The 26,890-nt window shown below is 34.9% G+C and overlaps 1 long non-coding RNA gene across 1 annotated transcript; it reads right to left on the reverse strand.

Annotated features, from left to right (window-relative positions):
- Window positions 1–306: 306 nt before the first annotated feature.
- LOC120348168 (uncharacterized) lies at window positions 307–23,881 on the reverse strand. Its single transcript, XR_013479058.1, has 6 exons — window positions 23,796–23,881; window positions 22,148–22,205; window positions 21,883–21,939; window positions 20,317–20,404; window positions 9,188–9,308; window positions 307–1,877 (listed from the first exon to the last, which is right to left on the reverse strand). It is a non-coding gene; the product is annotated as an uncharacterized LOC120348168 (long non-coding RNA).
- Window positions 23,882–26,890: the final 3,009 nt, after the last annotated feature.

The following is a 26,890-nucleotide window of genomic DNA, read 5'->3' on the forward strand; positions in this document are numbered from 1 at the left end:
AAAATATCTTCGTAACTCGAATCTTCATATTCTGCTTCCAAAAGTAGTCTTCGTTTCTTCATCTTTATTCTTCTGCATTCATCTTCATATTTTCATTTTTTAGTTCTTTTCTTGAAAAATGACTTTATATCTTTAATCTCTATAGTTCTGTTTTTAAAATTCTTCTTGATGAGTATCTCCATATCCACAATCTTGATAGTTCTGCCTGTGGAAATCAACCTCAATCTTTCTAGTTCTGCGTCTGAAAAGCTAATAATAACATTAATTTAACTAGTTCTAGTTTTTAAACTGAAATTCCGCCAATGGCTGGAATTAGTTCAATTTAATTTATAACAAAAAAAAAATTAAAAAAGCCATGGCATGCCCTGTTATATTTGTCTTTCCATTGTCGCTCTCATAAACTATATCTTCCTTTCCTGTTGAAAATATCTTTAAGACATGACATGGGATAAATGATTATGACAAAACGGATAGCTAAATAAAGATATAGCATGATAGATAAAATAATTCATTTCTACATATAATATATCAATAATAAACATAAACAGTGGACATAAATATAGAAATATGATTGTCTTCAGAAATTCGTTCACAAACATCAAATGACTTTTTATGCAATTTCCGAAGTAGGCTGGAATTGCCATCCTAAACGGGCTGTCAAACACCCATATTTGTATATTGGGGCACGTATAAAGGAATGCTTGTCACTTAATTTTTGATTTAAAAAAAGAAGGCAACGACATTCAACCGTAATGTCACGTTTTATGCTAATGATTTGAAAATAAAAATGAAAGGACCTCTGACCATCCTATTACCAGAATCTTTGAATATTTTACATCAGAATTGACAAAACCAAAATCGCCTAATTATGATTGCAATGCTGTGTTTACCTCTCCCTCCCAGGTTCCACCACCATTTTCCAGAAGCCCCAACCCCCTCCCTACCCCTGTATATGTAAGTGTTATTTGTAATGTTTTTGAAGAAGTTGACGTTGAAGATGAGACAAAACCATGCCGGCCTGGTTTGTCACAAGATTTCTCACGTTGAATAAGCAGTGTTGATAAGAAGACATGAAGTAAGAAAAAGATTTGTGTTATGGCCGCATTGACAACCATAGATAGACTATCTGGTTTTTGCCACAAACTGGTAACAAAATATTGTTAGAATCTTTAATTTAACACACAAATGATATATATATATTGAAATAATATATATATATAACATATTTTGTATAACAATTCGTCAGGACAGCATTGGTATAATTTAGATATGACAAAAATGTCGATCGCCGTTGCCTTTACGCCCAAGTATTAGACTTTTGCAAATATAAATATTTAAAACTAGAATGATTGAAAGAAAATTTATGCAAATATAAACAATACTGTGTTATGATAAAAACTCCACAACGAAATTTTATGAAATTCATTAATGCAATATAATTCAATGAAATAATTTCAATGAAATAATTATATTTCAATGCAATATATATCATATTCATCTTGCTATGACGTCAAATGTGGGAATTGTATTGTAAAGTAATAAACACAATTGCTTTGATTTGTAATCAAGAATCTGTTTGTAATCATCACACAAACAGTTAATTTTTGATGGGTCGACCCATGTTAAAGCTTTGAATATAATCCGTTTGTATGCATACAGGATCAATGTATGTCACCGAGTAGAATAAAACAGTCTCTTTTTATATTAAAAGTCTTTTTCACTTAAGTGTTGTTCAATGCATTTCTTTCATGAGCCAATCTTAGTTATCTTTGATGAAACTCACATTTATATTTGAATACTTGATGTATTTAAAACTTTTATTTTTTTTCTGTGCACAGAGAATGTCGTCAAGATTCCATTTCCATAAGTGAGGAAACCTGAAAAATTATATATATTCAAATAATCATGACGCCGAAGGTATGGAATTCTCTTAGGAATCGTAGTAGCATTACGAATAAATAATAATAAGCGAAAAAATAGTCTCAGCTTATAAATTGATAACCTTCGATCGCATCTGTGTTTCTTTTGGAGTAAAAATATACAATGGGTAGGGCTGAGCATTTCGTATCTAATAGTAAATTATTCGAAACGGTGAGAAAAAATTTTCGAATTGCTGCCATCTTTTTTCCTTCCTTTCTTTTATTCAAGCCATGTTTTTTTCGAAGCAATTCAGATCGGACTATTTTTCTGTAGTCTAATATTGATGAAATTTTTATCATGTGTGAACGCTGAACAATCTGTCTAAGACTTAGGCCTGCCCAACGTTTTTCGTCTCGCGGGCCACTTTTACGTTACAAAATTCGTTGCGGGCCGCAAACGTTTGTACAAGACATTAATACCAGCTAATTCCTGATTTCGGTGGAGGTAAATTTACATAATAAATAAAAGGCAAGTTAACGAACTTAAAATCAATCAATTTAATAATTGCTTTCTTGTTACTGAGTAGGTACTGGCAAATTATTCGATTATCAAGTCTAATATTAGAATAGCAGGCTACTATTCGAATATCTGGTAACAGGGGGCGTGAACATGACATTTGCGGTTTTTTGACGACCACACAAGAAAACACACATCACGTCGAAATTGAGTGTTATATTTGCGTTATAGTGTTTTTATTCATTCATTTTCTGTTAGCTGGAAACTGCCTCAATGTTTAAATTAGCAAAATGTGCGCCAATGTCGCGGGAATATAAAGTTTAAGTGGGTCGTTTCGTAAAATTTGAAACACAATTACTGAAGTAACATTACAAAGATTTCTGAACGAATAGCGTATATATACTGATTTGTGACCAATAGGCAGCAATGCAATTAAGTCAGTTTCATCAGCATTATTGACGGACACGCAGTGACGACATTTCCGAAATCTTATTTAGCGCAAACATTAGATAAAAAAAATACGAACATAAAAGGACGAGTCCCGGGGCTAGTACCAAAGATATTGTTGACTTTTTATTTTACGTTGGCGATAAATACGATCAAATCAGACAGGCAGGAAAACAATCAGAATGAAATTAATTTGCAAATTTAGGTTCTAAATTAATTCCTGTACTTGCGCTCAGCGTTCGTCCTCAATAATCGCACAATATCTTTCGAGTCTGTCGAACAGAATGCACAATTCTGCGAGAAATAAAAAAAACTGACGTCGATGTCCACCATGGTGCAAGCCTTGACACATACGTAATAATAAGAACCGCCATTTGAATGTAGATAGATAGCAGGAATGATCACACCAAAAACACGAAACATACTTGAGCCTATATACTGAAATATAACTTGGTAAAAACATAAAGAGGGTGGGCCGCACGAAAACATTGTGTTATTGGCAGGATAACTTGCGAGCGAGAAATATGTATTAGCCCATGACTGATGTGTATTAGCCTATTATTGCATCACAATATCGGTACTCTTGCCGAAGGTGGTTACTCCCACCCGTCACTTTCTCCCCACCGATCTTTCTTCACCGAATCACCCTTTCGCGGAGAAGATGGAGTAGAAAGAAAAGGGAGAGATAGAGAGACTTCGCGTCTAACGTTAAGAGCTCTTTATACCTCGCTTGACAAATTTTTAATAAATGATCACCAATGGTAATATTAGGGATAAATCTAGAAATTGTGTATGGTAAATGAGTAAATAATACAAAAAAGGTTAAGAACCACTGGTTTAAACCATTAGCGAATTCATCGGTAACAGAGAGACAACTGCTAAGCACATCTGTCGCAAACAAAACTTCCATGTAAGTCAGTTGCGCAGCGTACTTCTTCGCGTAAAAGGCATAGCCGTGCGCATTTGTGTAAAACCTTTCACCCAACCAGACAATGACTGATACATACAGGTATCGATATTAGTTACTACCAACGATTAACGACGTTTTCATATATTACAATAACGCCAATAGGAATGATAACACCGAAGATTATTTTTTTGCGATGGTACACGAAATACTTGGATGATATTCAAAAAAAAATACGTGAATTTGAAAATAAAGGAATGATTGTCGTGGAAAGTGCGTCGCGAAATAACAACCCATTTAATAAATAAATTTTATTCGACCACATCAACCTGAAATTCTGCAAATTTATGTTAAATTTATTTAAGTTGTTGAAGTACGCATTATCATATATCTTGTCGCGATATATATTCTTTCATGTGCACAAGTCTCACATGTAGCGCCGGTTAGTCATGACATGTAAAACTCCCTATTTGTTTTTTCCAATTGCAATGAAATCAAATTCGTTTTCCGTGCATCATTGCTCGTATTTTTAACCGCTTGAAACCGGCAAGCCGGTTTACCGGCTTGTTTGAGTACGCTCTGTGCCCCGGCAAGCCGGTTTACCGGCTTGTTTTTCGTGTCGGAAGGAATCAACTTTATGATCTCGTATCTCAAGAAGCACAATGAGTATTTAAATGAATTTTATATTGCATGAAAGCTTGTTACTGGGACTAAATATATTGTAAATATCGGTGCTCTAATATACGATGTTTCAGTAAAATTGGCAATTTGAAAGTGCTTATGAAATTATTGTATGATAACAAATATTTAATATAAAAAATTTCGACTTCTTGCCTAAAAAGCCACATATTCAATCGGCAATATATGTGGAGAATTTGAATAGCTTTTTATATACGTATCCAAAACGATTTTACGATGAGCCATTCAAATTTTATGGCCAAATATATTAGATTATCTGTAGATTTAACAGCGACGCTGCGTCAAAATGATGTTCTCATTGAAGAGAGGCTACGTCTCGTCACGCACAACTTTACGTATATTACGCAAATGCAACTAAACGTGACGATATCCGCAATAACGTTACGTCGAGATGTTATTATTTAAATGTCCGCAGGAAGTAATTAATTAACCCGATGCTACGCATTCAAAATTCGCACTAAGCTTCGACTGCCTGCTCTAGCCCCATTAAGTTGTGGTTACATATACGCAATATGAACAAGATTGTGATTTTATTAGCAAATAACGGAACAATAAAGACCATGAAAAATGTATGTACATAAAAGACTGCTTGCTAAAATTTTTAAATTGAATATTGCACTTTGTTGTGCCCGGAACAATGAAGAACATGAAAATATTATGCAGATAAAAGACACATTCTAAATCCAATATTGCACTTTGTTGTACCAGTTATACCAATGGTTGTTGGTTTCGTTACCTATACATAGGTACTCATTACAGTATTTGTACTTACATACTGTCTCGCATCGTTTCAGCAACGCTTTGTCTTTAGCAGCTGGATTGGTTTTTTGGCAGTAATGTAAATTTTGCTGCATACGACGCATCTATTATTAGAACTGGCGTTTTGCGGTAGGGTATCTAGTTCTGGCGACGCATATGATCTTGTTGGAATAAGAGTTGCTCTTTCTGCATTATTAGTTCTCTCAGATATTGATCCATCCACAGGCTTCGCCTAACATTCGTGCAATCAGATATTTTGATCTGCAGAGCAGGCAAGTACTTCTTTTGGTTGATATTTGAACAAATACTGATGGGCGAATAAAACATTATCCACGTGAAATATTATATGACGATATTAACTTCCCTTAACTTCGCTATTACTGCACGCATTACTCGAGGTCGGTACTTCAATCCATACAGGGTTAATATCATATCGAAACTCGGCGACCGATGTCCCGCTGAGAACGTCGTCGTGAAAGTTATCTTGCGCATTTTGCCACGCAATACGTTTCGAACGTACTTATCAACATCTTCATGACGATAGTCACGTGATCGGCTTTTGGGTAGCTACGTAATCAGTGCGTCATGGCCGCTTATCGAAGTTTTTCACCCGACACAATGATACACAATTAAATATTTAAATATAAAATTGGTTATATGGCAGCCACAATAGTAATTCGAATATCAACAAAAAGCTTATAAAAAACTCTTTATGAACATCAAATATTGGTAGTATATTTTGTACCAAAATAACAAAATTTCAAGCCAAAACTCACATACATGCAGAAAAATCACTGTTAGATTAGGGTCAATTTTATTAATTTTGAGAAAATGTATTTCGAAATGGAAAATACATTCTGAATGCACGATAAATATTCCTTTCGATTGAAATGTCACACAACGTGCTACCTATAATTGGTAAAAAATTATAAGCGTGCCAAATAGCCAGTATTTAGACTTATTCTATTGTTCTACCAATACGGCGCCGCGAACATTCCGGGTGAGCGAGTAACTTCGCTCAGAGCCGTCAGAGTTCAAAGAGTTAATAGTAATTGCGTCCCGGGTTTGTAAAGTTTGAAAACCAACAAACAGGAAATACCTTATTCTAAAACGCAATTTAAATTCAGTCGGAAATAAATTGCGCCAAGGATGCCATACAGAAAAAAAAAAGAATTTAGTCGCGAGAGTTACATTAGATCACTGTAAAACGACGTCAAGGTAGATCAAACAAATTTAAAAATAAAACAAAACAGGGGTGAAGACTGAAAGTAACGACAAATATCCCACATTTTAAACTACGTACGATTGGCAGCATTTTACTAGCAGTTTCATGCATGACCCGCGTATTAAAATTGATTATCAAAAATTAAAAGTTGGATTGGCGCTTCCGAGAGACCATACGTGGTATTTAACACGTACAAGCTATATCCAGAAAATAAATGACAAGTCATATCCTTCCAATGTACTTTTAATTAGCTCCTTAGTGATCCCTCTCTTTCTTGACCAAGTAATGTTTCGAAAATTTAAACTTTTCACTTAGCCACGCTTGACGGTTGCTGTTTATTAAAGTCATCTTGTCTTAAGACCACGCAGAAATGCTTTATTGCCGAATTATTTAATCACTATTTAAAATCAACATTCAGGATTAACACCTTCGCAGATTTGCGAGATTTATCTATAAAAGATTACAGACACCATAAAAAAGTATATTGAAGTTGATTATCATCTATATTAAATATCTGCATTCCGGTATTGATAATAATATTACTTTTCGCTTGAAATTGGCGAGGTAAATTTATGAATGTTGATAGGTGATATCAAGTCAACGCAAATGTTAATTTGGGTTTTAAAATTACAGCTGTTGCGTATGTGAGCGCACGGGTAAACGCCAAATATAGAACTTCGCTCTCCGTCGATCGACAAGAATTCATAATTGCGAAAAAAAAGTGTGGGAATATAGATTGCCAAATACAGCATATAGACGCCAAAACGATTTAGATGACAAAAACAATTGGCGATCATAACAAAATTAACCAAAAAACGGCTTTATTGCCGATTTTTAATGTTTCGACCTACGTTTTAGACTCCTGTTGCGTATAAAAAAATATTTGTTATTCGACTATCCGGTATTCATTAGAAATAACCAATTGAAAAAAAAAAATATTAATTTTATCCAACCCTACTCGAATATCAATGATAGATGTAGTTGCGTTCGATCGCAAAATTCGTGGGAACGCCATGTGCATTTGCGGATAAAATGAAATGACTGTTAATACGACATACGTGTTTTGTGAATTTGCTGATTTTGCAAATCTGTGAGATGCTGCTAAAAGTTGCTTCTAATTCAAAAAAATAATGGTCATTACTAAACAAAATATCAGAACTTTCTGAATGGCTCCAAGAAGTTAGAAGTACACTACGAAGAGAACAAAGACCTGTCGAACCAGCACTAGAAAATCACGCACTATGGTCACAATTCATCGATGTCCTTGGTAGTCACATGACCAATCTCGTTCAAAAAAACGCACTGCGTAATATTCCAACATCTTGTTTCAAAGACACCGCTGAGCGTTTTTGCCGGAGAAAGCGGAATTGGTGGGCTTGTATAATAATCACAATATAAAATCTTTTTTGCAATTAATGCGAAAGCTTTCTCTCCTGCATGCACCACATAGGTTAAAATTACAGCAAATGTCGTTATGTAATGCAAAATTGGGTTACAAAAGTACTAGTAAGCAACTTATTTGTCAATCTCGCAAGTAAATATTTATCAACTGTGAATTTTTGCCCTTCAAAATTGAAAAAAGGTGCTATTTCGCAAGCAAATTCGCAATTTTCGCGAAAAAAAAAGTGCGCTAATAGTAAACACTGGTGGATACCTCTTTCAAAAACAAATTTCTACAAATATAAGTTGATAGAACAACTTTCAAGGTATTCTCTAATTCCTCAAATTTTCACTGAAAGCTGCTTCAAAAATTAATTAAAACATCTTCTATTTAATTTTTCTTACAAAAATGATTGATTATTTTCTGTTTGATTAATGTAAAATTGATATGTGAAATTCTGAGATTTTATCTGTAATAAGAGGGCATTGTTTCTTTGAACAAAATATTTTCAAATTTCTAAGGTAACCTTTGAGTTTATTTTTCGAAAATAATTTTTCATCTCTCTTATATGTCTATTTTTCAAAAGTATACAGGCTTTCAAAATAGTTTACGGTTTTGTGATATCAGTCTAAAACTGGTTTTCTTGTATTATTTCGTTGACAACTTTATACAGTATTAACATTTGAAATCGTTTTGGACACGGAGTGCCAATATACACATAGAATATTTGCGAAAAAAGCTATGTTACACAACTTGTCACATATTCTCAAATTATCCAATCCCAATGTTTTTTGTACGCTGCTCCTAAAATTTCGATAAATATATTTTCAAATTTGTCATTTTACGATGCTTCAATATTTGTAAAAAAACTTTTATTGATATTGTTTACTCGATGTACCATGTTTGCCTTTTATTGACAAAGGTAGAAAATTAGAACAGAGAATATTTAAATTATAAATAAGAATACTTCTAACAGTTTCAAGTTAACTTTCCTCGAATATTGCTATTTTATATTATGCGCTTCTTCAAAGTTGAAAACTGTTTTTTCTACATTCAAGCGTAAGCTAATTCAAATATATGCATCAACACCTGACATTTTTTACAGCATACAATGTCAATGAAGACTTGAGTTTTAATATTTATTACATGCTTACATGTCTAGTTAATGGTTGGGCGTTAATTTGTAACTGATTATATACGGATTTAACGTTTTATTATGCACTAACTACTACATAACGCGACATTTTGAAATAACATATATATAAATTATATGTCTAACCTGCATCATTCAAAAATCCCAAATGTTTCTGAGTCGCAGAGTTTAATTTAATATATCAATTTTATATGCTTCGTTAAATTCAAATTCACAGATTCAAAAGATTTCATCACTTACTTGCCTCTTTGGATAGGCTCCCAGCTCACTTGGTGATGCAATGCCAGACCTTTGGCATTGTCGCATTTTTTAATGCAATGATAAATTGCCTCGCCAACTTTCAAGCAGTGTTTTCAGAAAGCTGAAAATAAATGTAATATGTGACATTATGTGGTGTAAGCCAATTGCTTCTAATTTCGATTTGCATACAATGCAATTGGGCTAACTATGTCACCATCAAGTTTTGAGGGTATATTTCACAGAGAATGCTGCTCGACAGTGGTACAGAAAAGAGAATCTCAATGTAAAATAATCTGAATTAGAATTCTGTAGTTGATTTCAAAATTCAATTTTGGGATATCAACTTTGCTATTTGCTCGTAACAATCTTTCTAGCAAAGATTAGATTAGTTCAGTGGTCGGCAACCTTTTTTAATTGACGGACCGGTTTAGCCTGGCCAAAATTTTGACGGACCACCTTTATATAAACTAACTAAGCTTATGTAATGAATTCAAACGCGTTAGAAAATCTATGTTGACAATATACACAAAAAACGAAGGTGATGATATTTATTGCGAGAGCGGCAATTGTGCTATTGTTTCCAATCCGGAGATTGTATAAAACATCGATATTTAGCATCTTTTTCGAACCGCGGAACACTTGTTAGATTATGAATTTTTCGCGGAACAACAAACGAAAATTTCTAAATTTCGTGGAAACTATCCGAATAAGCAATAATCACTGTCAGGTTTCGCGTTTTACAGCAGGACCAATGACTCAAGTTGTAAAAAGACGTAACAAATTCATTACTTCAGAGAACAAAAGGACACTGAAGTACCAATAAAAAATATTTAAAACTGGCTGTTCGTAGCTGTTAATAGCAATGCAATTTTAATATGATATATATATGAACTTGTTTAGATGAGCACGCATCGTTTATTTTGGTCTGAATTTAGGAATGGCAAACACGTAGTTCTCCTTCAATGGTCGTCTTTCTGGCGTCAAAAATTCTACTTGTACTTCTACTATTAAATGAATTTATTGCTTCTTTAGGGGTATTCTACGAGTCGGGTTTTGAATTTTCCCAGCTCTAATCAACTTTTATAATTCACATTACGAAAACGAGTCAATGTTCCCGAAAATGATTAAAAATGGGGTTTGAGCGATGATTAAATTTAAATTGTTACGTTTCCGTTTACATTTAGCTGTTCAGTTATTGTTTCAACTTTCGGAACAACACGGAACACCAGCTTTCGGTCGTAGGGTTTGTAGATATTAGATTGTATATATGTTATCAGGGCCTTGTCTGTTTTTAGGACCGGTGTCACCTTTCGGTAGTCCGGTAGTCACCTTTCCGCGGACCGGTGATGGGCCGCGGCCCGGTGGTTGCCGACCACTGGATTAGTTGACAACCTATTTGAAATAGTTTCATGAAATATGCAGATTTTTTGATATTTCCGTAATCTTTTATAAAACTCACGCAAATTATAATTTATTTGTATTGGAAAATGGCGAACAATGAAGTAAAAGAACGTAAAATGTGTCACAGCAGAATGGTGGTGAAGATTTTAACCATTTGCAAAGACGCTATATATCAAACATTTTAACAGTTTTTCAAATTTTTCTAATTTTCATTGTTTGCCACTTTAAAAATGGAAAAATAAAATATTTTTTATTCAAATTAATGATACATTTTTAAGATTACATTTGTTCCTTATAATAAAGTTATAGGTATACATATTCACATTTTGCACTAGTAGTTAGTTGACAACAGTAGCAATGAAATATGATCACGTGGAAAGACAACATAAAATGTCAATGAAGAATTCTAACAATAGCGAGATGAATTTACTCATTTAAATTGTAACACATATATAACCTTATAAACTTATAACACAATTCAGAAATTTTATTTTTGCAAGTTACTAAAATTTTAAAATAACTACAAAATTCAATATATTCAACTATATACAATATGTATAGTTCTCGATGCATTGATCAATTGACATATAGTATCAACATTTGACATCGTTTTCAATACAGAATGTCGATGCAGTCTTCGAAAACTTGCGACAAAGATAGATTTTGCAACTTTTTAGCGTTTCTTAAGTTTTGGTTGTACGCCGTATATAAATGGGGAAAACTTGTTTGATTTTTTAAAAAATATTTCTATTTAAAAATAAAATTTTAAGATAATATTTTTTCCTAATTTCTAATAAAATCATGAGATAACTAGAATTTATCTAGGAACACCCGAAATCTTTCACAGCATGCAATGACAATGAAGACTGGGAACATTTGCAAAGAACTGAAGTTCCCATTTTTTTCGAATTTTCGATTATTCGTTGAAAAGTACGACTTTGTATATGAAGCATTAACATATAAACTCATTTTTACCATACAATACCAATATAAAGCTAGTTTTTTTTTTTATCAAGTTTGTAAAAAAATTAGATATTTTTTTAATTTTTTCAAAATCGTTTAGAATAGAATGACAATACAGACTCAGGATAGACCTTGTATGTAAAAACACTGGATTTAAAAACTTCACAAATATTTTGATTCCAATTGTACGCTTTTCAAGTGTGTAAAATATATATACAATTTTAAATTTTGTTAAAGTTAATATTTACACTTCCAAGTAAATCATCATAAGTTAAAACTTCAAAAATGAGATTTAAATTTCTCTTTTTTATATTTTTCACAAAATAATTGACATCTGCAATTATCAATTTATCACTTATGTTAAAATATTAGATGAATCTGTAACCTTTTAAAAAACTTTAAGTAGAAGTGATCAGTTTTAGTTGCATATATAAATAGAAACTGTAAATTATGAGATCCAATTCAAGAGATGCTTTTCTTAGGAAGTCTGCCTTTGGTCGGACCAAAGGTTACTAAAATACATTTGTGTTAAGGTGCAGCGGGATACGCATACGGATCCACTCGCATACAGGAATAGAGGAGGAATAGGAGTTAGATTTGCGCAACACAATTCAAAGTTCCAAAGTAAAGTATGGCACTTTTTTGAAATTCAACAATGGCGACAAATTTGAACATCGATCGCCAAACTTCGTATACTCGCCGGCCAATATATACATTTACCACGTGCGGGACAAAATAATTTCCACTTGCGACAATTGCAACAATAAACTTCAAATTATGGTGCGCTCGCACCTATATATATTCTATCAAACAATACACTATTTTTATTTACTTTCAATTAATGTTTGAGATGACGTTTCGTTTATTTGACATGGTCGAAGCGTTGAAATCAAATGGCAACTAGGTTGCCCCGCACTACGTCGTCCAAATGACAATCTGACAAGCGAGTTTGCAATTTATTCTTAGTGTAATGCATTTTAGATAGAGCTGCTCATATTAATATGTATTTCTGACGTGCACATTGCACGTTTTCACGATGGCATAGATGAGCAGTGGCGCAGCAGAAGAAACAATTTCCGTCCAAGCACGGAATGTCACAAATTTCCCTTCGTGCCCGGACGTTTCCCATAATTTTAAAATGCAAAATAAACTCCACTTAAGAGTACAACAAACATCAAGTAAACCACATACCACTAACGCTACTAACTACAAAAGCGCTTTACGGCAGAACTTGTTACCAGTGAAAAAATATATCCGTTTTGAGACGATAATAAATTTATAACAAATTTTATGCATTAAAAGTCGGGACATTCGAAGGTCACAAAAATTAGTTCCCGGGCTGCAATTTCAACCATCGAATTAGAACGTCAAAATTGGGATGGCAATTAACACTATTCTCGAACGCTCGATTTAACAACTAAAACAAGTGACATTAGTTTTCTTGGCTACTCAGTGATTACGCTGGCTGACAAATAAGTAGCAAATTTTCTAGGTTCCATTACATGAACCCACGACAATTGCACCTGCATACTATTGCACCTATGGAAATTTTTGTTTCACGGATATTTGAACCCATTCTAACCCTAACCCATGGGGTTTAGCACCCGCATATAGATTGAGCCCGCGGATATACACATGGGGTCAAATGTACGGTCACCAATTTTCTCGCAGAAAACAACTGCGCGGTCCGACGTCGGAACTAGGTCCCGCGGTTGGAAAGCACTGCTCTACACGACTTTTTGAAATATTATATATATGTGTGTGTTTACCCTGCATCTTCAAATATACACAACCTATTCTGGGTTAAATATGATATACCAATTTTTGCGCTTCAGAATTATGTGTAGCATTACGGAGGTAACTAATTTTGATCGCCTACTTTACATCAAGTGATGTAAAGGACTGAAACCTATGGGCAGGGGATGTATTCTCTTGGGTTAACACAACACAAACGGTCCCCAAACTCGTAATAAAACTAAAATAGAAAAAATCGAAATAAAATTATTAACTAACACTAACCTTGCACACATACTACGGGATTACTAAAATTTTATACCTAATTAGATTTATATTAAAAACTTCCGAAGCTTTTCATTACACACTTAGATCTTTACAAACGGAAAACGCTTCAATAGGCTTACAGTAAACATAAATAAAGATAGCTATCACTGATTTTTTTCCGTTTATTTTCAAATACGTCGCAGGTTTTTCAAAAAATTAAAAACATTTATGATTCTGGCTAATAAATTATTTACTAGTGTGTTATATTTCGCTTTATTCCGCAAGTGTGAAGTACTCTAAACATTAGTCGTCAGATGTCAGTCTCCGACTTCAAATTGCACAAATTACAAATATCACCATATTATTGACCTACTCAAACTGAAAGTATTTATATAACAGAACATAACATAGGTACACGCTCTTACACCAGTATTGCATAATTTACCCATTAAGCAAATAGTAAGTCAACAAGGTCAAAGAAAGGCTTGGTCAAAAAACTGCTTTCAGTGAGAAAAAAACAATCAGATTTAATGCGACGGCTACCTTTGCTTTTTGGCAACCAGATCTTCGATGTCTGGTGAAATAACAAAGAACTCGGAGGTATTGGTTCCGGTTGAAATATGGGCTTTCCGATAACAAGAGAGCTATGCTGAAATATATAGACACGGCGAGTAAATCGAAATATTTATTATCAATTCCCTGAAAATCTTGCGCGGTTACTTACCAGTACCTGTAGGCCTATCAGGTTAACAACAACGGTACAGCGACATACCAAGCCTATCCAGTAGGAATGTTACAAAACGCGCGTTTTCTTGCCAAAACATGTAGGCTACGTATCACATCTTCAAGATACCGTTACGCTTTTAAAAACAACTGCTGATTGCCCGCGGAAGCTTGTGTTTATATCAAACCTTGATATAATTCAGACTCAATACAGGGCTATAATCTCATTATTGAATTTTTCTTACAGTGCAAATATTTCCTACCGTTTGGAGCTTTTAAATTTAACTTTCGAACGTGTTACGAATTAATGATCCTTCTAATGACATCTATCAGATCTTTGGTACCACGCGTGTTTTTCCCCAACTTGAAACTTAGCAATTTATATGAAGCATATTTAATTAGAACTTGTTAATTTAACCGGAACGAATCACTGTGGAGCTAACATTCCAACGGACAAACCGCAGGCCGTCTCGATAACCGTTGCCAGAACAGCTTTCTGCAAAAGTCTCGACATTGTGATACAATAATGGGCTAATACACATCATCATATTCAATAATAGGCTACAAATACATATTTCCCGCAAGTTAGCCTATCAATAACACAATGTTGCTAACATCAAAACATGTGGATAGATGCGTTTTTTTTTTATTTCAAATCTTTTTTGTTCAAACTAACGAAATTTACCCCTAAGAATGACAAAACTCTACCCCAGGTTAAGAACTGCTGGATTAAACAAAATAAAGTGCTACTAAGAATAATGAAGATTTTGCTATCAAGTGAAGAAGAAAATACAGATATCATACCGTGTTTCCCGAAAATAAGATTGGATCTTATTTAGGGTGACCATATTTGCGAACCCTAAATGAAGGATGCTTTGTTTGGTAGAACCATATTTTTCCAGTGCCTGTGATATACATTACACATTGTACTAAATTCTCTAGGATTAAGTATACTTAGTATAGTTTATGAAATAATGCATTTTTGTCTTATCAACATGCAATAGTAAGTTAAGATTGCCTTTAATTATATGAAAGTAATGCGCTACGCTTCGCTATCAGTCGACCTTATCCAAAGCATAGATACTTTTCCTTCAGTTCCTGGGTTGAAAGGTACGGAGTAATTTTCTGCCAAAATCGAAACTTTATTTAAATAACTAGAATAAGGTGTTGCGCACGCAAAAATGTAAAATCCAAAGGTCGATCATAACAACGTAAGATATTTTGTGCTCAAAGCAGGAAGCATCCAAAACTTCTAAAGCGTGCAACATCTGTGACGATATTTGTTTTCAAGGAAGTGCAAAGAAATCAAGATATAACAGTCATTGACATGTCCAGTAAAACCACAACCAGCTAAGTTATTTAACGAGTTGTTTAAACTACCAGGATTTTATAACTTCGATGAAGTATCGTAATTTTGATTTATTTTCTCAATTAGTAGGCTGGGTACTAGAAATATTTCACCATATAGAACTGTTCCAGGGGACTTCTGACGAACCCCAGGTGTTGCGATATGACGTAATATACCCTATAGCGCCACCCATGTTTCATGTCCTTGGTTATCCTTGTAAAACGTGGTAGTCTTATTCCACTGTGCGTGCTTTCTATGTTTATTGTTAATATAAGTTGGTGATGTCGAGTCATGTGTTGAGAACCCATAAAGCTAGATAGAGAACGAAACATGGTATCAGAAGCGGTGACGGATCAACAATAAGCGCTGGACTCGATGACGAAGCTTTAGATAAACACTTCGAACCTACTAGAAATGTTGTACATGAAAAACACGTTTTTTATACATGCGACCAGAGACTAGATAAATCAATTGATGATTATGTCACTAAACTGTGTCAACGTGTAAATTTGGACCAATGACTGACGAACTAATAAGAGACAGAAATATGTTGGGTAGCAAAGATAAAAATGTGAAAGCTGCAATGCTTAGAAAAAGTGAACTAACTTTGAATTTTGCAATAGATATGTGTCGCATGTGTTGTGTAACGCTTGCTATAAGAAAAATCACTTTGCTGCTGTTTGTAAACAAACTAATTGAAATCTCTACTCTGCTAATAATTATGTCAATAAATCAAGCGACTCGGCTTATAATTTTGAGACTGTTGGAAGTATTCAGTCTAAAGGTGTTCGCTGGTTTGTTAATTTGAAATTACATGCGAAAGGTGTTCGAAAACCAGTTTTGTTTAAATGTATGTTCGATAGCAGCTCAACCAGTAATGTGATAAGCTTCAAGGATTGTTGTAAGGTCCTAGGCACAAAAAATCCAGCTTTACAAGAAAGTAGTGCAACGCTGAAGTTTTATGATGATAGCTTGCTGAAGCCGATTGGTCAATGTAACTTTCTATGCCAATACAACGGTAAGTATTACAATTTTTCTTTCATTGTTGTGGAAAGAGACCCACATCCGTTGCTTCCAGCTCATTGTGCAGAGTTGAAACTTTTGCAGGTCAATGTACCTCAAAGTCAAGGTACTGTACAATCTATTCTTGCCAAACATCATGAAAACTATTTAACTGTTGATGATATTTCAGAAAGTACGCTGATGTTTTTGAAGGTCTAGGTTGTTTTCCGGGTGAATATCATCTAGAAATAGATACCAAAGCTCTACCAGTAAAGCATCAACCTCGTAGAATTGCCTTTGCAGAGCGCAATGATCTTATGAATAAACTTAGAATAGAGGGGTAATTGCTAAAGTTACCACGCCTACCAACTGGATTAGCAATATGGTAGCAGTTAAAAAACCAAAATAATGCTTTAAAACGTTCTCACCATCCTATTCCAAATATTGAAGATGTTTCACCTGATTTAGCTAATGCAAAAGATTTTTCTGTTTTTGATGCAAACGATGGATTTTGGCGAATCATAATTGACGAACAAGTAGCTATTTAACTACTTTTATAACTCCATTTTCTAGATACAGATGGAAACGCATGCCGTTTGAAATTTCGACAGCTCCGGAAGAATTTCAAAGGCGACTGAATGAAGTACTAGAAGGTCTTGAAGATATACGATGTATTGTCGATGATATACTTGTTGCTGGAAATGGAAACACATAAAGAAGCGGTAAGAAATCGTGATCAGAAGGTAATAAAAGTCTTTGAAAGTGCAAGGAGCAGAAATTTGAAATTGAACAAAAGTAAAATCAAGTTCAAACTGTAATCCGTTCCATATCTAGGATATTTATTGACTGATAAAGGTCTTCCACCAGATCCACGGGAGATTCAAGGTGTTATTGAAATGCCTAAACCAATAAATGTACAACAGGTACAATGTGTTGTAGGATTTGTTAATTATCTTTCCAAATTTCTTCCAGACCTATCAGAAATTTGTGAGCCTCTTCGTAGATTGACGTACAAAGATGTTAAGTGGAAATGGCTGAGAGTACATGATGATGTGTTTGAAAATATCAAAACGTTAGCAACAACGGCACCAATTCTACTACAACATTATGATATTTCAAAAAAAGGTAACCTCACAATGTGATGCGGGTGAAGTCGCTCTGTTACAAGGAGGTAAGCCTGTTACTTTTACCCCGCGTTCGTTAACGACAACAGAGCGTCGTTACGCACAAATTGAAAAAGAATGTTTGTCAATCGTGTTTGGATGCGAACGATTTGATCATTATATTTTTGGTCGAAAAGTGACTGTGAAAAGTGAATCATAAAACGATAGATGCTATTTTTCGGAAATCCTTGTTAGCAGCACCCGAACGATTACGGCGAATGCCGCTTAGACTGCAAAAGTACAATTTGTACAAATCCAGTACAAGCCTGGAAGAGAAATGCATATAGCAGATACACTCACTAAGTTGTGCACAAATGATAATATACCACAACCCGCAAAAGACAGTTTTAAAATTTTCCAAAATGGCTAAGAAAAAATCTTTAGAAATGAATTAAACAAGATAAATTTTGCCGATTATGCATATGTCACAGATGAACGGCAAACAGATTCGGAATCATAACCAGAATGATAAGCAATTAGAGTTGGCTGTCCAGAAACAAAAGGTGAAGTTTATGATTGCCTAGAAAAATTCTGCAATTATAAAGATGAACTGGGCTACCAAAACAATGTTTTGTACAAAAGCCATAGAATGGTAAATTCCTAAGACCCTGAGACCCGAAATGCTTAAACGCATTCATGAATGTCACATGGTTATTGAATCATGCTTGAGATCAGGCCCGAGATATGGTATTTTGGCCTCGATATGGTATGTATGGAATGCGCGTGACAATCAACTAGAACCGTTAATAAGCAGTGAAATCCTTAACCAGCCATTGTGTATAATAGGAATGGATATTTACTGTGCTTAACAAGCAATATTGAATTATTGTCGATTACTATTCAGATTTCTGGGAACTCGACGAACTGAATAACGCACCTGCGAGGTCGGTGATCAGATGCTCTAGGAAAAATTTCAGCAGACATGGCAAACCAGTCAGTGATCTCCGACAATGATCCACAATTTGCAAAGGCTGAATTTCAAGAATTTGCCAGAAGTTGGGAATTTCTGCATCGAACGTCATCTCCGCTGCATAGCAAGTCGAACGGTAAAGCCGAATCAGCCGTCAAGATAGCAAAGAATCTAATTAGGAAGGCATGATATAAGATGTATATAAAGCTACACTCGAATACACTCGAATGGCGAAATACGCCAACAGATGATATGGACAGTTCTCCTAGTCAAAGACTAATGTCCCGTCGCACAGGATGTTTTCTTCCAATATCGAATAAAATGCTTGCGCCGAAAGTTGAGTGAAATGTCAAATCGAAAATTGAGCAGAGACTGGCAAGATCTAAGAAAAATTACGATCGTGGCACAAAACAACTTTCGAAGCTTCACAAAGGGCAATAAATCGTTCAGATGAAGCGAAATCTAGCGAGAGACCGGTGACTCCGAATTTCAGTCAACGCAGAACACGAACTAGAATCATTCGTACTACGTTTCGTGAACATTTATGTATTAATACTTTTTATGAAAAGGGGGTTGTTACGATATACCCTATAGCGCCACCCATGTTTCATGTCCTTGGTTATTCTTATAAAACGTGGTAGCCTTATTGTAACTGTTCTGTACGGTACTTTTTATGTTCACTGTTAACATAAGTTGGTGATGTCGAGTCATGCATTGAATTGCTTGTCATATGCGTAATGATAAAGTTTTTATTTACGTTTACAAGTTCCTTTTAACACATCACAAACACATGAGAGCAAATTAAATATTCAATCCCACGAAATAGGACATGATATTTCAGAACGTCATCTGAGGATGTAAAATTTTCAACGCAAAAGAAGGACAAATCCGTGAAAAAGAGGACGTATGGTCACCCTATCTTATTTCAATTTTCTTCCGAAAAATAACACTAGGGCTTATTTTAGGGGGATGTCTTATATTTTCATTTACCGAAAATAAACCTACAAGGTAGAGATTTGCGAGTTTTTGAAATATACAAAATATGAATACCGGTATTCATTTACTTATAACACGTTTTATATCCAAGACAACTGCAAAACAACTTAAAACCTATAAGAGAGATTTCTTGAACCTATAAGAGAGATTTCTTGCTATCGACTAGGTAAAAAACGTCTCGTTATTGACTAGGTCTTATTTTATGGGGAGGGCATATATTAAAATCACTTTAAAAATCCAGCTTAGATCTCATTTTCGGGGTAGGTCTTATTTTCGTCTTATTTATTCGGGAAAACACGGTAGTATCGCAACTTTGTGACAGCAATTCTCAAAGTGTGCTGTCTTGCCCACTGGATAGGGGGAAATACACATAGAAACACACATGGAAGCTACTTTTAAAATAACTTTAGTAGTCAGGTACATGTAGTCATTAAATTCCAAATATTAGCCATAAGATGTCAGCCAGTTTCAAATTGCGCAATTTTGAAAATTTACAGTATACCAATGAACTGTCAATAAAGTTTTTCAACAACTCTGGAATATACGACAAATTACTGTTGGTCCGTAATTACTGTGTCAATGAATATCGAAAATTCAAATGGAATATTTAAATACAATTTACTTGATTATTCTTTGGTTTTGTTTGCTTATTCGTATTTTTCGATCTTTATCTTTTGATGCAATGAAAAACTGTCGAAACAAGCAGTGTTCTGTAAAATAGACATGTAGTGTAAGCTAGTTGCATCCAACCGGATTTTCAGGCTAATAAAACGATTTTCAGAGCCTATATTACTAATCGATTTTTTGGGGTCGCCTTATTGGGTGGCTAAACCAAACCTATTTACCTTTCTAGGTGATCTATGTTTTAGCATAAGCTTCAGGCATAATCATTTCTGAATTAATGTATTTATGTATTCAACGACATACAGCCTTTCAATCATAGCTAATGTTTTTTGTTATTTCAAGTTATTCCGTATATACATATATACGCATAAAAACGCGATATAAAAATTGGTTTGGCTAGTTATATAAAGCTAGTTTGTCATATAAATATTTAAAAACGGACCATAATTTCACTCCAGTTTCTTATCGCAGGGGTGTAATCGAGTATGGCTCAGAGTTAACGTGGCAAATACCGCGAACACAATACCTCGAGCAAAGACTATTTCAACTTCAGTATTCTAATGATTCTGGATCAGAATGAAAAGCTAAATAAATTGGAAATATCAGGTCTAAATTTATCCGATACAAATACCAATACAGAAAAATTGGCCGATATTGTCAATAACGATACCCGATAACGATACATTGGTACATCTTTAGTCAGAATCCTGTTTCTACACTCATGGGTGGGGGCGAAAATGGCTCAGAATTAAGGAGGTAACAGATACCACGAACATGATAACTCAACGCAAAAAAATTAATTTCAACATCCATATTTTAACTTCTTTTTCAAAAGCTCCTGAATCAGATAAAAAAAACAAATGCATCAGAAATATTGGTTCTACATTTAGCCCATACCGATATAAATATTTTTTTATTGCTGATATCCAATATATCTCTAAAATTTACCGCTTATGAATATTAATGGGACGATTACTATGACTGCTGACAAGGTGGGAAGGGGATATATACACACTATGTGGGATGTACGGTTATATATGTTGATACACTTGGAAAATTGGATGTATATGATTTATATAGTAACGTTTTTATAAATTTTATTTTAGTGACGATACGGAAAGTACGACTATGGGAGATTTACGGTTATGTATTATAAACACACTTGGTTGGATCGACTCATCGTCATTGAGAATTTCGTGTGTTTCTAGTTTGGAACACTTATGAACATAAACGGCATAAACTGATCATTACCAGGGATTGTAGACTATGGTAGATTCACGGATACATTGATACGCTTTGTCGGATTCACTCATCTAATATTGTACTCGGGATCGCGTGATCTACCATTTGGGGTAAAAACGGATTTGATTAAGCCAAAATGCTATGCAGATTTATTACGGACAATGATATCAATGAGGAAGGAAATACTGATATAAAACAGAAAAAATATTGCCACGCCAGTATCTGTAATCTGTGGTCTAGATTCTTTAGAAAAGTGATTTATAACACCAAAAACTACATATATTACTTATTTAGAAGAATGTGTTACTGTATTATATTGTACCTTATTATGCAATCTGCAAGTGAACCCTTTACTTCCATTTCTTCTCGCTATTTCCACCTAAAAATATAAGGCAATTTGAAAAAAATACTGCTTCACTAACAAATTTGGTGATTTAATTGACAAATACTAAGGAATTAAAGTACGCAATGTTTTATGGAATATATGACAAATCATTTCCAGTCAATAATGTGTAGAATCGTCACATTTGTTTTTTGGAAATCAATGGATATCTAAAAGTCGAATAAAATATTTAAATATTGTTTACCTGTATCGTAGATCTCCTCAGTTTCGTCTATTTCCTTTTAACTTCATATTTCATACTTCTTTCTGCATTTAAAAAGCAAAGATATTAATATTAAGCTTTTGCATAACACTATGATTTCTGCCTGATAGTACTAAACTAAATTTATATACAATAGATAAAATATCGCAAAGTTAGAAAAAACCTTGGCATTTGGCCTTGGCTATATACTTGAGGTTCGTCTTATGCTTAAGAAAGATATGTATTAGATTTATATTAAGCTTGTCATGTATAGATAGCGTAAAGACGTACTTCCAGTATCGCGTTTAAATTGTTTTCGTTGCGTTGTTTCGGTATTGATATAGTCATACATAGGCAAAGTACGGCTCGCGGACCAAATCCGACCGTTGTTTAATTCAATGTGGCCCATATGCTACTGCCACAACCAAACTAAAATTAATTTTTGATGTATTAGATAAAAATAACTTTTCAAGGAATTTGTTAAGATTGCGTGTGAATTTAGTTTTGGTACGAGGCTTATTGTACAAAACTAAAAGAATTGCGTTTGAGACTGGTAGGTCACGTGCGCAACGACGCGATCAGCTAGGCCAGAGCTACTCAACTATTTTTACCGAAGATCCGCGTACAAAACTTTAAAGATATCTGGGTCAGGTCTTTTCAGAAATTATATTTCCACATCTTTAAACGCCACTTTTTTTGGCCGACTGATGGTTATTCGCTTATCAATATTGTTTATTATGGTGTTATATTTCTTTTCATATTATATTTAAATCTATAAATGAAACTTCAAAAGTGGGGCGGGCTAATGATCCGAAATAGAGAATTAGGCATGGTCCAAATTGAATACCCGAATGATCCGGATTCGGGGACTGTCCGTATTAGCCAAGTGAATATCCCCATGCCCATAGCTTTCAGCGTACTCCCGTAGTATGTGAACCAAGATGGCGGACACCGGAACGTACATGAATACCGGTTAAGGTTGGGTTAAACCATAATTTGGCTAGCCCCCAAATTTTTAATAGAAGTATAATAAGAAAAAATGGAACAAATTATGGCCTAATCATAACCGGGTACACATCCTACGTTTCGATGTCCGCCATATTGGTTTGCATACTACAGGAGTATCGGTTTAAGTCCCTTTACACAACTTGATATAAAATGGGCGAACAACATTGTTTACACACACTTCTGGAGCGCCCGCATGGATAACGGGAGACAAGCGATAAATATCGAAAATCTCAATGACGAAATAGCAGAGCTATTCCTACAAAACTAACATGGTGAAGCGTTGAGTAAATGAAAACAAGACAAACTTGGAGAATTATTCAGAGCGTTCTACAGTATATGATTTATCGATTCTATTTGTAAAAATCGGACCTAAAATTGAATAAGCCGCAAGATCGATCAACTTTGTATTCTCCGCTACTCATGAATCGAACTTTGGTAGGGTTGAATTTGTATTTGATTCAAAAAAACAAGAGGAGTTTGCGATTTCAAGCCGTGAGACTTATAAATCACAAAACAATAACTTATTTCTGTGATCCGATTTATTTTTATGTATTAGGTTACAAATTCCAATTTTTTTACTATCGAAAGACGAAATTAATATAACATCGGTAAAAGCATGGGTTATCAAGTACATTTCACTCACCTGAATATTGCTCCGAAGGTAACAAGAAAATCCATTGATCATCCTACGACAAAATTTATCGGCACACTGTTGTGACTGAAGCGATATCGCTCGTGGATTCCGCGCGAAATATTTGACGAAAACACCAAGTAATCTTTTGTAATCAAATAATTACACCGATTACTCCAGGTTAACTCTGAATCGCCACGAGACGATCACGCTTCTGACACATGATCACAAAACTTAATTTACCAAATGTGAATGGTAGTCGGTATTTGCTCTACACTAATTGTAACCGTCATAATTTCTAGCTTCCAGTAAATTATCCGCCAAACCAAAAAGTTCGAGGCATAGTACCACAGCCTTAATCTCGATTCTATGCGAAACATCTAAAATTGACTTGTCAATACGACTGCAGACCGATGACAACAACTGATAATGTTTAGATTCAGAGTCAATTTCTTACAAACAATCGCACAATACACCCGTTCTGACTGCATTGAAAAACGTTGCTTATGTTAGCCCAGTAGAGTAGCAATGCATTAGCTAAGTGGCTAGAATAAAGCCTTAAAATACTTTTGATCATTTCGTTTGGTGAAAAGCGATCATGATACAGGTACGACCGTACGAGACAACCCTCAAGTACACGACATCTTGGCGGTTCGAAATCGTCGTATCCGAGTATATATGTGAATATAAAAGCGTTTTCGAAACACCTTAAAAATTAGCCTGTTATCCCTTCTCCCGGGAAAATATAACCTTTTATGATGCATTTTATTTTCTGGATGTTTGACGCAGCTATGACATCGAGCGCACACAAACTAACCTCCGGCGCGGCGGGTGGCGCGTAGCGTTAAGCTTTAGGAATACGCTTATCATCGCACCTCAGATTACCCTCCATGGGGTCGTAGGTTCAATTCCCGCCTGGGATAGATATGTGCCGAGGGTTTATTTGATTTCGTAGGGCAAGGGTCGGCAACCTTTTGTCGCTCGCAGGCCAAAATTAAGGGTTGCAAGTCATTGGCGGGCCGCACATATTTTTGGAGATTTGGAGACCGAGCGGATGATAGTTTTTATAATAAAAATCAAGCAGTGCACCATTGAACGTTTTACATTTAGCATCAACTTTTTTGCGTTCTGTTGCGATTTGTCTGATTATAATTGAATTATGGGCTCATTAAACGAGTAATTGTGAATTATATACTTTTTAGGGTATAATATAATTTAGTCTATACATGTTTCACAATAAATTATGTTACGTAAAAAATATAATTGTCAAAACAACTGTTTTGTATACTATAATTCAGTGAAGTGTCGCGGGCCGGATTATATTACTCGCGGGCCCTAGGTTGCCGACCCCTGCCGTAGGGTGTCGGTTACATGGATGATGGTCTCTCAGAAAACAATATGCACCGTAGGCTATACTCAATAAATGTCAGCAAGTGAGCTATTGTTTGTAAACCAATTATTGAAAAACCGCTCTGTATTTTAAAACAAAGTCATCAGCTTTATTCAGTCCTCAACGTCCATCACTTCATAAATGTAACTGAGAGTCTGAGACATGACCAGGGCTGCCATATTTGGCTGAATAAAAACATCTAGTTTGACCTCAAAAAAAAACCTAAGATCATCTAGATCGGAAAACAAAATATCAAAAAACAAAAACATCAAGTTACCAAAGTTAATAAAACAAAACAAGAGATTACTTCAGGGATTGAAGAAAAGCGGCTGAAGAGTCGGCTCTTTTAAAGAGCATGTTATGGCGACGACAGTCTCAAGAATAGAATAGGAATTCTAGATTTTGATGTTCCTCTTCCATTGTAAAAATCTTGGCTGCGTCCCTGGTCATTACGATTATTTAGATGTTAGGTTTACGTATCTTATTCCGGATGGTTTTTATATTCCTCAGTGTATTCCGTACATGGAAGCCTTTTCAGTCAATGTCATGAAATCTGCCCCACTAAAACAACACCTAGCTAGCATGATAAGTAAAAACCGGTATTTTTTGAGTCAAGATTGTCCTTTCTAATAAGTCAAAAACTGGACAATTCCGGCACCATTTGACAGACTAACAACACTGCTGTTCATGTTTCTTTTGCCATTGCTTTGTATGTGGTATAAGCTTAAAGGGACATACGATTGGAGTATTCATCCTGGAAGCTTTTGATGACTGAAATCCCCCTGCTCTGTTCTTGCTCCCCTCATGACCCATCTCCACACCACCCTCTTTCACTCTCACAATTCAAACTGCTTCCACAAACCCTATCCCCTAACACACTCCCAACCGCCTCCCTGCCGCATATGTTTTCCCCTCCCCCTAAAAACTTGGATCCCGCGAAAGCTAGAATAGAAAAAGAGGCAATCGGATATGGTGTATGGCAAAAAAGAACGGGAAAACCCGAAAACGACATAAGGAACTACACTCGATCAAAGATTATACCAACCCGCCATCTTAAAACGCATTTGCGTCAACGCAGCACGTTGTTGGAAGAGAATTAGGGACATTCATAACCTTTGACCTGTTGCGATTTGATGCAAATGGAGCAAAAGACTGCGATTTCTTGCTTTGAACGCTGACGCGACTAGGTCTGGCTTGCAATGTTTCTTATGAATATTGAAATGTCACTGTGTTTCGTAGCGGGAACTATATTAAATAGTATATTGAATATATATACTATTTAAAGAAACGAAATGTATTCTGAGGCATTTTGTCATTTGAGTAAGATAACGCGTTGAAATAGTTGGTGCAGATGAAAGTGCAGATGGTTGCAGCTCAAAAAGTATGCCAAAGTGAAATAAAGTTATCGTGTTTACTTCTGCAAATGTTATAAAGTAAGATTGGTTATATCGGTGATCATTAATAATGGCAGACTTATGTTGTAAAAGAATATCACATTTTTTCAGATGTTCACGATTTGAATACCGATAATTACAACAGAATGTATGCTCGAGCTCATACAACAGTCATCATAGTTGCTGCATATTTGTACATGGATCATATGGCTGAAATACAAATCACTTTTCTTAAAAAGACTTGTATCTGAATGCTGAGAATTTCTCATTCCCATTTATAAGAAGTTACGGACAGAAGTTTCATTTCATTGAAATAGCAATCA

Source organism: Styela clava, chromosome 11 (genome assembly GCF_964204865.1).
Source record: "Styela clava chromosome 11, kaStyClav1.hap1.2, whole genome shotgun sequence".
NCBI classification, from domain to species: domain Eukaryota; kingdom Metazoa; phylum Chordata; class Ascidiacea; order Stolidobranchia; family Styelidae; genus Styela; species Styela clava.